The sequence below is a fragment of the Brienomyrus brachyistius genome, chromosome 23 (assembly GCF_023856365.1).
Source record: "Brienomyrus brachyistius isolate T26 chromosome 23, BBRACH_0.4, whole genome shotgun sequence".
Classification (NCBI taxonomy): Eukaryota; Metazoa; Chordata; class Actinopteri; order Osteoglossiformes; family Mormyridae; genus Brienomyrus; species Brienomyrus brachyistius.
In genome coordinates this window covers 11607573-11619675 of record NC_064555.1, presented here as the reverse complement: position 1 = coordinate 11619675, position 12103 = coordinate 11607573, and positions in this window count along the sequence as shown.

Sequence of the window (12103 nt, the reverse complement as noted above, 5' to 3'; positions counted from 1 at the left end):
GCACTGTGATTGGAGGATCTCTCCGTTCATGTATCCATTGGTGCATAATTCTTATTGTCTCCCTGTTGGACGCTATAGTTACATTCTTCATCCTTCATCCATCCATCCCTGAGATCATTTATCTGCCATGGATCCTGCTGAGAGACCTTGTTGTGTGGCCAGTAAGATGCACACAAGGGCTTGACCTAGATTGCAGTCTTGATGTACACATGGAGCTCAGCTTCATGCCCCCTATCTCCTCCCCTCCATTCCATTGCTAGAAATTCATTTCTGTAACCTCTTTCATGGGTTTCTTTAATTTGCTTGATATTGATTAGATGGGTGTAAGCCCCCCATCTTCTCTATGCTGGTCTGCCAGATTTTATTCGATAAATGTAGTATCATCTATAAGCCGCCGGTATTGGGCTTTTAGGGAAATGATAAGAGATAAGATTGAACCCAAGAAGGTGCCCCAGAAGTCACTTTCCGTCCCAGTGTCCTCCTGCTCCTCTTCCTTACAGCTGCACACCTGCATCTTAATGCTGCTCCCCCATCCTTGCTGCAGTGGACCTTCCATGGTCTGTCTACTTCATTGGGGGATGAGCTTATTGGGTTATGGATGGAATGGTTCTAGCAAGTTTTCCATTCTCCAGGCATCTTCAACTCTGCAGCCTGTAAAATTCCCTGAAGCCCAGCTTCCCATCACACCCTTATGTGTGTACATAGGTTCATTGAATCTGAACAGCATGAGGTCTTTGGAGCATGGAGTTTATGGTTCTCAGTTCAGGACTAGGGTATGTAAGGTGCTGTATCCAGGAGCACAGTAGCAGCACAGATACCCAGGCAGTCTCAAAGGGTCCAGCACTTTACAAAAGCCCTTGATGTAAGGATGGAGACCACACTGTGGTCACGCCTCCTCAACCGGTCTGCCTTGCTGGAATACTGATGGTTGCTGCTCACTGTGAATGGATTGCAAGGGTTATTTAAGCAGTCTAGCCTGTTTTTCCATTGCGAGGAAGTGTTGATTTAAATCCAGTTTCCCAGTGTTCATAGTGCCTGGTTCAACTCCTGTGTGGTGTGAAGTGTGCATTTCTCCAGATACCCAATGAGTTAGTGTGTGTCCTGGCTCCCTCTTTGATTCAAGTGTGCGTGTGTCACTTTTCCTGTGTCTGCATGTGTGCCTGCCTCACCTTCCACCCCAGGACTGACCTTATGGCTTTTTGACCCCCACTTGTGTACCAAACACTGAATACTGTCCCTCATATTGGCTGTCTTTGCTCAGCATTTGGATCCCAAGGTGCCACGTTACACTTGAATGCATAAAATCATATATTGAGGGGATTCAAGGACACATTTTGTCAGAGGGCCCAAAATCTGTAGGTACGCCCCTGGCTGTACCCATGAAAAACATATTTAACCTGAATGAATAAAGCAAACTAGCCAGCTACAGTAGGTACAAAAATTATTTGGGCATAAGTGCCAGTTTATGTTTATCTAAACAAACGGTAACATACATAATAACATAACATTCAGTATGTAGGTTTGTCATGGTTTATGGCATTTAGGCTTATTTCTTTTTATTTGAATGCAGGTAAAGATGCTCCCTCAGAGGCAGAGAGTACAAACCCACTGCTAGCCGAAGTGGTCCAGGCAGCACAGGCCAGTACATGGGCAGTCTGGGGAATCCCCATCGGAGCAGGAATGGGGGCAGACGCAGCCACAGACACCGACGGTGTCATGCAGACACAGACACAGATGTCGGCTGGGGGCCCACAGATAAGACAGAGTGGTAGACGCCAGCCGCCAGTCCTCACTTGCCCTCACTCGCCCTCTGCGTAATGAGCTCCTGTCCCCTTCCCCCCCAAAGGCTGGACTGGAACAGAATTTGCTGGAAAGCATTACAATGGCCTGTCCCATAAATACCATACTGCTAGAATACACTGGATAGGAATATGAAGGCAGACAGTGACCACAAGACAGGGGGATTTCTGCTGAAATACACCAGTAGGCTGACTGCGGGGGTGGAGCTGTAATCTGCTGACAGGGGAGACAGTGCCTGTTCAGTATGAGCCTACTGTTCTGTGGGGCTATACACACACACACACACACACATATACAAAAGGAGATACAGCTTCACACAGATAAACACACACACAGCAATATTCATATTTACTGCCACTGCTATGCTATCCATCCATGTGTTATCTGCCGGTTATCCAGGGTCCGGTCGTGGGGGCAACAGTCCAAGTAGGGATGTCCAGACCTCCCTCTCACCAGCCACCTCTTCTAGCTGAATACCAAGGTCAGAGATAGCATGTCCTGGATCTGCCCTTCCTCCCGGTTGGACATACCCAAAACATCAGTTACGTCAAGACGATATTTCTCAGTTGATTTATAATGGTTTGAAAAACTTCAGACAAACAACATAGGCTTACAAACCCAGCTAACAGTTCTGTAGTCAATATTAAGCCTCAGCAGAACAGACAGTCATCCATAGGTGATCCCAGTGTCATAGCTATAGACACCTGTGAAACATGTATCAGGTAAGGCGCTGTATTTTCAGAAAGTGAAGATAGTCCATATGCACACATTGTGGTGAATCACGAGAATCACCATCGAATGTGGTCATGTGGACACATTCATACATTAGCATCAAAAGGAAATGATTCCTAGGTATGTGTGTCCTGCTGGATCCCGCCCAGCATCACAAGGCATTTCCATTGTATGATGAAGTGTCACTCGTGTGTGAGGGTTGCGGTCATTTACTTTCCAACACCATGCTGGAAAGAATTCTTCTTTTGAATTTAGAAGCAGAGACCCAGTGGGGGATGAGTTATGCAATATTACGGGTGATTGCTGAACCATTCCTGGGTGACTATGGGATGGTGAGAACAGATGTCCAGAATTATGGCTTGTAAATTCTGGCTCGGCTGGTCATGGTCTGTCTTGTCACCTCCTCATTTTCAAAGCAAATCCTGCCTCATGAGTGAAGATTCAGTGATGAATCGTTCATATTCCTGAACACCACCATTTTCATCAACCTCAAGAATTTGCAGAGCAAGAAATAAATTCAAACCAGCAGTTCAAATATTAGTAATTTGCTATCTGTAAAAACAATCTGAAATATATGAAATTTGATAAGAAATAAATATTTGACAATAGCAGCATATTTTAAATAGTAGCATTTATGGAAAACCTCACAAAGTTTAAAAAAGGTGTTTGTTTTATGGGGGTGTCCTTGCAGAAGCTGTTTCTCAGGCTTTTCTGCATTTCTCAAAGAAGTAGACACATGTGCACATGTTTGCATTCAAATCTTTATGGGGACCTTCCAATCATTTCTATGGGAAAAACCCTAATCCCAAAATGACAGCCTTAATCCCTACCCAGCCCTAACCTTAACCATAAGTAGCAAAACAAGACAAGACTAACATTTTTAGTTTTTTTGATTTCTGTAACATATTTTTATAACATTGAGCTTCTCCTTGTGGTGAACGAAAAAATGATCCCCACATTGTCAGAATCACAGGTTTCTATCACATTGTGGGGACCAAATGTGCCCACAAAGTAATGTACACATAACCCCCCCCCCCCACACACACACACACACACACACACACACACACACACACACACACACACACACACACACACACACGTACATACAGACACACTCATAAGTCATACGTCAATTTCCAGTTCCTTTCTTTAGTCCACATCTTCCCTGTTGTCTTTTGGCCCCATTTTAGCCGGGTGCGTTTTTTGTGAGTCACTGTGTTTTTATCTCCTGGGGTCAGTTTAATAGAATTTTTGTAATGTTTCGAAAAAAGTTTGGCTTACCAACCTTCCAAAGCAACAAGGAAAAAAGGAACAATCAAACCAATGAAAGCATCTTTAAGAAGCTCTGATTCTGGTGAATGAGGAAAATCTGATTGAATAACAAGAAAGACCAATACACCCCCACACAAAAGTACAATGTCACAGACCCCTCACAGCCCCCGCTTGCAGCCCTACACGCAGCCCTCTTCACAGCACTCCTTATGGCACCCCTCGCAATGCTTCTCACAGGCCCCCCCTCACAACTCCCCTTGTAGCCCCCCTCACGGTCTTCCTGACATCCCCTTTCGCAGAGCCCCTCTCAGCCCCTCTCAGCCTCCCTCTCAGCCCCCTTTGCACTGCTCTGCCAAACACCCTTTGCAGCGACCCTCACAACCCCCTTTGCAATGGCCCTCTCAGCCCCCCTCGCCTGCTCCAACATGTGGTCCATGCTGGGACAATGGTGTCTCTGCTGACACAGCCTGCAGGATGGGGGATCCCCAATGAGCAGCAGCCCAGGGAGGGAGCAAGGCCTTGTACCCATTCTCTTCAAGCTGGGCAAATATGCCAGCCACGCCCCCCCCCAACACTTAAGGAGGTGGACAGAGGCAAGACTGCAGGTGTGTGGGAAAGGGGGCCAGGAGATGTCACTGCAGGGGGTGGGTACAAAAGCTCGAGAGTGCTAAGAAGTTCATGCGCAGGGAGAAGCGCCATTCTGTGCTCCCAACCACTGCTAGGTGAGCAATAGGTGCAGGGATGTAAAAATCACCTGATAAAGTGTCAGAGTCAAACCCCTGTGTGTATCTGGGGAGCCTTAAAAAGCCCAGGAACCTGCTACTTATTAGCTTACAGCTTAATTTACAGCATCCCGGCTCCTCCCCATAGCCACCTTTGTTCAGCTGTTTACAATGTCCTTAAGGGTGGGGAGAGAACCCGTCCCAGGTGCCAGGTGCAATGCCCCAAGCCAAAGGAGGCGCTAACTACCATTTACACAGGAGATGTCGCACTGCGCAAGTAGAAGCTGGGAACGGGGCCCCGAGTAGAGCCAAGCTCACGGCCCTGAACTCATACCCTGAAGGATGCTGCTTCATATACTGGCAAGAGGCTGCTGTGATTTCCCTGAGCAAAGTACTTATCCTAAATGGCCCTACTAACATATAAATATGCGTAAATGGGCGAAAGCTGTTGCTGAGATATAAGGCAACATATTTATTTAATTTGTTTGAATGATTCATATAGGAGGCACACAACCACAAGCAAAACAAGCATTATGTCAGTGTTTCGGCAAAAATAATCACAAAACCACCCTCTTTACCACTGAAACTTTAAAAACCTACAGAAGTTCACCATTTTTCCATGGTCTCGCCCACAGATTTGCCCGAGTATAAACGTAACATGCATAAATGTTTATGGTCACCATGTTTTCCTGACTGTTATTGTAAAGAGAGGAGGCAGGCAGAGGTCCTCACAGGTCCTCATGGCTGGGCTTAATATATTAATATTAATATATTCTAATAGTCTATACCATTAATATTATACTACAATATACATTAATATACAGCTCTGGAAAAAATTAAGAGACCGCTCCATATTTTTCAAGAATCTGCATTATTAAATCAAGCTATAATCCTAGTTCTGCTGACAGAAGATTACACTGACCGGCAGGTTGCTTCCAGGTTCAAAACTTCTAAGATAGCAGTACCCAAAAACAAGGTGAAGCAGGAGACACTGGCAATGACCAAAAACCAGCTGGGTAGAGGGCAGAAGCAACTTTCTAATGCCAGAGATGACCATCAATTTATCCAGCAGGACATCAAGTGACCTTCAAAAGGAATGGGAAACATTAAGTGGTGTGAAGTGCACTGCTAGGGCAGCTCATTTCAGGCTCTTAGAAGCAGAGCCTGAAGTCCCATAAAGCAAAGAAGAAGCCCTTCATTAATGTGAAGCAGGGAAGAAACAGGCTGGAGTTTGCAAAAAAAAAATGCATATTTTTCACAGACAGATTCCCATAAACTGAGAAATAAGTGAAACTAAAAATGATGGTCTCTTAATTTTTTCCAGAGCTGTAGTCTAACATCCGGCATGGAACATGCCAGCGCATTTCGCTGTAGCCATTTTAATACAAATTTATATAGTATTTAACCCTTTGTCCAGCTGGAGCTTTTAGGCTATCAAAGCGTACTTTTCTCCTTGGATTTCCCTTTGTGTCTAACCGCTGCCGCCCCGCAGTGTCAGGAACCGCGAAGTACAACCTGCACACCCTCAGGGTGCAAAAAGCTCATTACGCACTCTCACCTCTCATGCTAGCTATATCCCATGGCTCATAATGAGCTTGCCGCAGTTAGCAGTCATCCAGACGGTGGCGCTGTAGAGCCTGGTGCTGTAGACCCTGGTGTTGCCTCGCCGGCTGGGCCCACTCAGCAGTGATCCTCGCATTCCTGGCATATGAACAGTCCAAAACATGCTGAAATTTCTAGACAGACTGACAGAAGGTGCTGGCATCAGTAAGACGTTAGTGCTGTGAAAACCGCAGGTGCTTTGGCAGATCTATGGGGCAGCATCTAGGGTCATGGCCACCCCTGGTAAATCTATGGACATCTCAGTTGCCCCCCCCCCCCCACCAAAATATGTTACCTACCAATCAGACACAAAGCTAGTGAGTAAAACTACAAGTCTGACTGCTGACTGGCCAGTCCACTGGCTGTGGGTGCTGTGTCTGGTTGTGTCACCACTAGCTCTGGGCTGGTAGGGTGCTAACAAACTGGAGCAGCAAGTACCAGCAAGCTTAGCAGTGAGAAACCAGATTAAACTGTGATTACACACTGGGGCTATGATTTTCCATTATGTACTATTCAACCAATCCCAGTACAAAACCAAGCACATACCATAGGTTACCTAAGACAGAGAGCGTTAACTATTTCACTCTAACTCTGTGTCTCCTTGTTTGGCCGATGGGGGCTTACGCCAGAGGCAGTGGGTAGGGGTCCTAAGCATCTGTGGCCCCTCCTCTTAATTGGGCCCTAGTCCCATTTCACTGCACAGGGAGAGAGAATAAGAGCAGAGGCCAGGGGCAGGCAGCAATTAAAATCATATTTAAATGTGGCTGATTCTGTTGCTTAGTGAAGCCGCTCATCTGGAGAGGAAAAGAAAGTGAGCGGGAGAAAGAAGGATGGATGAGTGTGGGAGTGATGCAGACGCTACGGGGGTGCAGATGCACAGCTAGAGAGAGAGGGGGCAGTGGAGAGGAGAGGGAGGCAGGGCAGACAGATGGAGCAGGACGCAGTGGCCGAGTGGGGAGCCCCAGAGGAGGTGCGGCCAGCTGCACACCAACGCTGTAATTAGTATCCTCCCAGAATAGCGGGAAGAGCAGGAGGCGAGGTGAGGAGGAAGGAGAGGAGCGGCAGCAACTCTTCTGCAGAATGCAGCAGGAGCAGAGCACACGGTGCCTGCATACGGGGCAGGCTGACCCAGCTTAGCCAGCGCAACTAGTCACCACATGGTTCAGTAAATGACAGGACTTTGCTGGTCCCCTAAGTGTTTTTTAATCTGATACATTTGGAACCAGTGTAACCCAATGCACACATTTCAGCCATATTTTTCTTTTAAAGTCATTCATAGATTGTATTGCTGGGTGAGTAAGACAATGAGCAATGACAATGAGCAACATCCAGCGGGACCAGGGCCCTTGTGTCCCGGCCTGAGGCTGGAGCCTGTGGCTGGGGCAGATGGAAGGGCCCATTTCTCCGGTCAGTGACAGCCTTCAGCCTGAATCCCTATTGATGACCATTCGTCCCCATGGCTATTGCAGAAAGTGCTTCCATTTATCTTGAAATCTTCACAGTATAAGTAATGGCTTGAATAACTTGCTGGGCCTGAGAGTCATTTCCACAAATCTATCAAATTATTTCTACAAAGTATCAGTAAAGGAGACACAGCAATATAAACAGCTCATTCGGGGAGAAACAGGTTGAGGCATCTTCAGGGAAGCTGTCATGGACATTGCGGGTGGCGCTTGGCAGTGATCCAAGTGTGGACAATCAAGACCCCTGAAGGGGGCATTGTGGAGCTGAAGAGAGAAGATGAATAAGTACAGTGCTCTTATGGTCCCACACTGCCTGAATAGGTCCTTTCTTCCATATGTATGAGAGTCAGGCTACATGGTGAATTACCAGCAGTTGACAGTGTTTCCACCTTCGAGTGTTTCGCAAAGTGCATTCTGGGAAAGCCCTGCATGAGAATTAAGGCCAGCATCTCCACCCATGATCTGGAGAGCCTGGCCCACTATCATATCAAGGGCCTGTAGAAAATGTGTGCCATTGGCAAGAAAAGCTACAGCTTTTTAAGACGCGTACGGAATAAGTTAAATGTTTATTATCGGCCTCCATTAGAATTCCATTAGATTATCATAACCAAGCAATTTTCATCAGTTATGTGCTTCACTGTGCAATAAAAGTTTTGTTTTGAAAACATATCGTGCCATTAGGGCGTGTAAATAAAAAATTCATATTCAGCTCCAATTCAAGGAATTAAATAGAAAGGACATCTAGTTTGATACTGTTACCAATCAGTGATCAGAAGCTGAACTGATCTGCATTAGGAAAGAGTGTTTCAGCCATAAAGAATTGACAGTAAGCATCTCATTTCATAGCCTATCAACCCGACTGCTGAGGGATAAAACAGTTGAGTTAATCTGTTTCCACTCTCTACATTGTAGTTGATTGTTTTATTCATGTGTAATGAATAGATCTCAGTACCAAAGATGTAAAAAAGGGAGATGTAGTGGAAAGACGGGAGGGGAAAGGCAGCACATTCAATCTGAGTCAGTCTGAGTGGAGCACAGTTGGGTACACAGACATAGACAGACACACAGAGACCTAGATAGAGAAACACAGACGAAGATACACAGAGACAGAGACACACAGAGAAACACAGACAGAGACAGACAGACAGAGACACACACACACAAACAGACAGAGACACACACAGACAGAGGCAAACAGACAGAGACACACAAACAGAGACACACAGACAGAGACACACATAGACAGAGGCAGACAGATAGAGACAGACAGAGACACACAGACAGGCAGACAGACACACACACACAGACAGAGACAGACAGAGACAGACAGAGACACACAGACAGACAGACAGAGACACACACAGACAGAGACACACAGACAGAGACAGACAGAGACACACAGACAGAGACAGACAGAGACACACAGACAGAGACACACACACACAGACAGACAGAGACAGAGACACACACAGACAGAGGCAAACAGACAGAGACACACATAGACAGAGGCAGACAGACAGAGACAGACAGAGACACACATAGACAGAGGCAGAGAGATAGAGACAGACAGAGACACACAGACAGGCAGACAGACAGACACACACAGACAGAGACACACAGACAGAGACAGACAGAGACACACAGACAGAGACAGACAGAGACACACAGACAGATAGACAGAGACACACACAGACAGAGACACACAGACAGAGACAGACAGAGACACATAGACAGAGACACACACACAGACAGACAGAGACAGAGACACACACAGACAGAGGCAAACAGACAGAGACAGACAGAGACACACATAGACAGAGGCAGACAGACAGAGACAGACAGAGACACACATAGACAGAGGCAGACAGACAGAGACAGACAGAGACACACAGACAGAGACAGACAGAGACACACATAGACTGAGGCAGACAGACAGAGACAGACAGAGACACACACAGACAGGCAGACAGACAGAGACACACAGAGACTCACACTCAGATACACAAACAGTGACACGGCGACACCACACACACTCCGAGACGGAGTGGCCATCAGGAGCCCCAGGTGAATTCCCGGCGGGCAGGTGGCCTTTCCACTGCTGCCATACACATTACATCCTGTCAAATTCTCACAAATAAATCTAAATGCGCGAATTGAGCGCATGGATCCATCACTAAAAAATGGTGTAGGAGACAGTTCCATATTGGATGGAACACAACTTTAAATATAAATATAAAGGTTTATTTTTTGGGAGTACAATGAAGCCAAATTAAATATTGGGGGTACAACTAAGGGGGCTATTTTAAGTAGGTATATATCATTATTAAGTAGGTATTGTCTCTGTCTGATATTCTTCAGTTTTCAGACAGCAAAACATCGCTACTGATGAACATTTTAGTGAGTAGACAAAATTTTCATTTGATTTAGAAATTGTTTAACTGCACATAGTTGGATACTCTTACTGAATGTGTCCATTACTAGCTATAGGATTTTTGGTCTGATTTATTATGTCGGGGGTGGTATGTTGGTGCAGTGGTTAGCACTGTTGCCTCACACCTGTGGTTCGAATCTCCACCTGGGTCACATGTGTGTGGAGTTTGCATGTTCTCCCCATGTCGTCGTGGAGTTTCCTCCGGGTACTCCGGTTTCCCCCCACAGTCCAAAAACATGCTGAGGCTGATTGGACTTGCTAAATAGCCCGTAGGTGTGCTTGTGTGAGTGAATGGTGTGTGCTGGCCCCCCATCCTGGGTTGTTCCCTGCCTCGTGCCCATTGCTTCCAGGATAGGCTCCGGACCCCCCGCGACCCAGTAGGATAAGCGGTTTGGAAAATAGATGGATTTGTTATGTCTTCTGAAACTAAAATCAATGTTCAAATGAGTCTGTTTTTGTGTTGGTACTATGGATGACATAGTACCAACAGAAAAACAGTACCAATCCCCCCCTTCACCAGGTTGGTTTATTTCATGCCACTCCAGAGCTGAAAGTAATACTGCATTCCATTTACCTCAGAAGTCGATGCTAGCAACCCTCATCCAGGTAGAGTCGAAACCGAAGAACTAATAAGGTCAGGCCTGTTGGGGATCGGGGCTGGTGTGGTGCAGAGGTGTCACTCGCTGGTGATACTTGGGTCTCAGTTTGAAACCGCCCATTTGAGTAGGCGCATGGAATGTCTTCGTTCTCCCACAAGATGACCATCTTCATCTGCAGCTTCGTAAACTCTGCATTTTGGTGGCACCACTCTCTGAGGTATGCAGACCGAGAATGAGCAGATCTCTGCAGGTGGATACACCTACTTTTTGTATGGTTGCTCTGATAGCTGCCATACTCTGGGAGTAGCTGTTGTTGTGATAGATAGGCTCCTCCCAATGGTGTCTGATGTCACTCCTTTCAACGAATGCATTATGAGACTCAGGTTAAGGTGCCTTGAATATCTTGGCTTAGTGTGCAATACACTATGTGCAATACAATATTATTGTGTAATGTGTAATAACATTTTACCAATGTGCAATATTAATTAGCTACACATGATAAGGCGTATATAACACTGTTATGTGCAATATAATCACTAACCAGGTTGGGGATCCTGCACTGTACAGCATGTTACTGCACCCACCACACGGCAAAACACCTCAGGATCCCGGTTGGAAACCCCCCAGGCTGACACGTGGTCCAGTCCCATCCTCTGGAAATGGGCGTCTATCTTAGCAGCCAGGTGTTAAATGGGTGTTCCTTGGCCTGGTCCAGCTATTTGGGTCCTCAGCAACGAGGATCCTGTGAGCTGGATCAGTCTCAGGGAATCGTGCTACATGGCTTTAGTGCCGTAAATGACATTCCATCACAATGCAGGTAATGTGCCTCATTTGGGACTCCCTAAGCTACTACATGTCTAACACAAAGTGAAATGAGAGGTACCCAAGGCTTCTCTGAAGACACACAGTACCAAAGGAGTCCAATCTTCATCTCAGGTCACTGGATAGTGTCCATGCCTCAGAGCCATGCAGCAAGACAGGGAGCGCCAAGACTCTAAAGACTTAGACCTTCGTCCTCTTGCAAAGATATCAGGAACACCACACACCCCTTTCCAGCGACCTCATGACACCCATGCTCTTCCAATCCATCTGTTGAGTTCACAGGAAAAGTCACCAGAGACATGAATGTCACTGCTGAGGTAAGTGAACCTCTTGACTCAGTAAACATTCTCTCTGCAGACAGACACACTGCTGATGGCTGAGCCTAAGAGGTCATTAAATGCCTGGATCTTGGTTTTTTTCCAGGACACTCGCAAGCCCAGACACTCAGATTCCTTGCCCAGTCTCTCAAGAGCCCTGATCAGGGCCTTCACTAACTCCATGAAGATCACACAATCGTTTGCATTATCCAGATCAGTGAATCTTTCTGCAGCAACAGATTCCCCACAGCCACTGGACCCCATGACTTCCATCAAATTTAGGAGGATCTCATGAGTCTCAGAACATCCCACAGAGTAAGTAGCTCCATCAACTTCACAA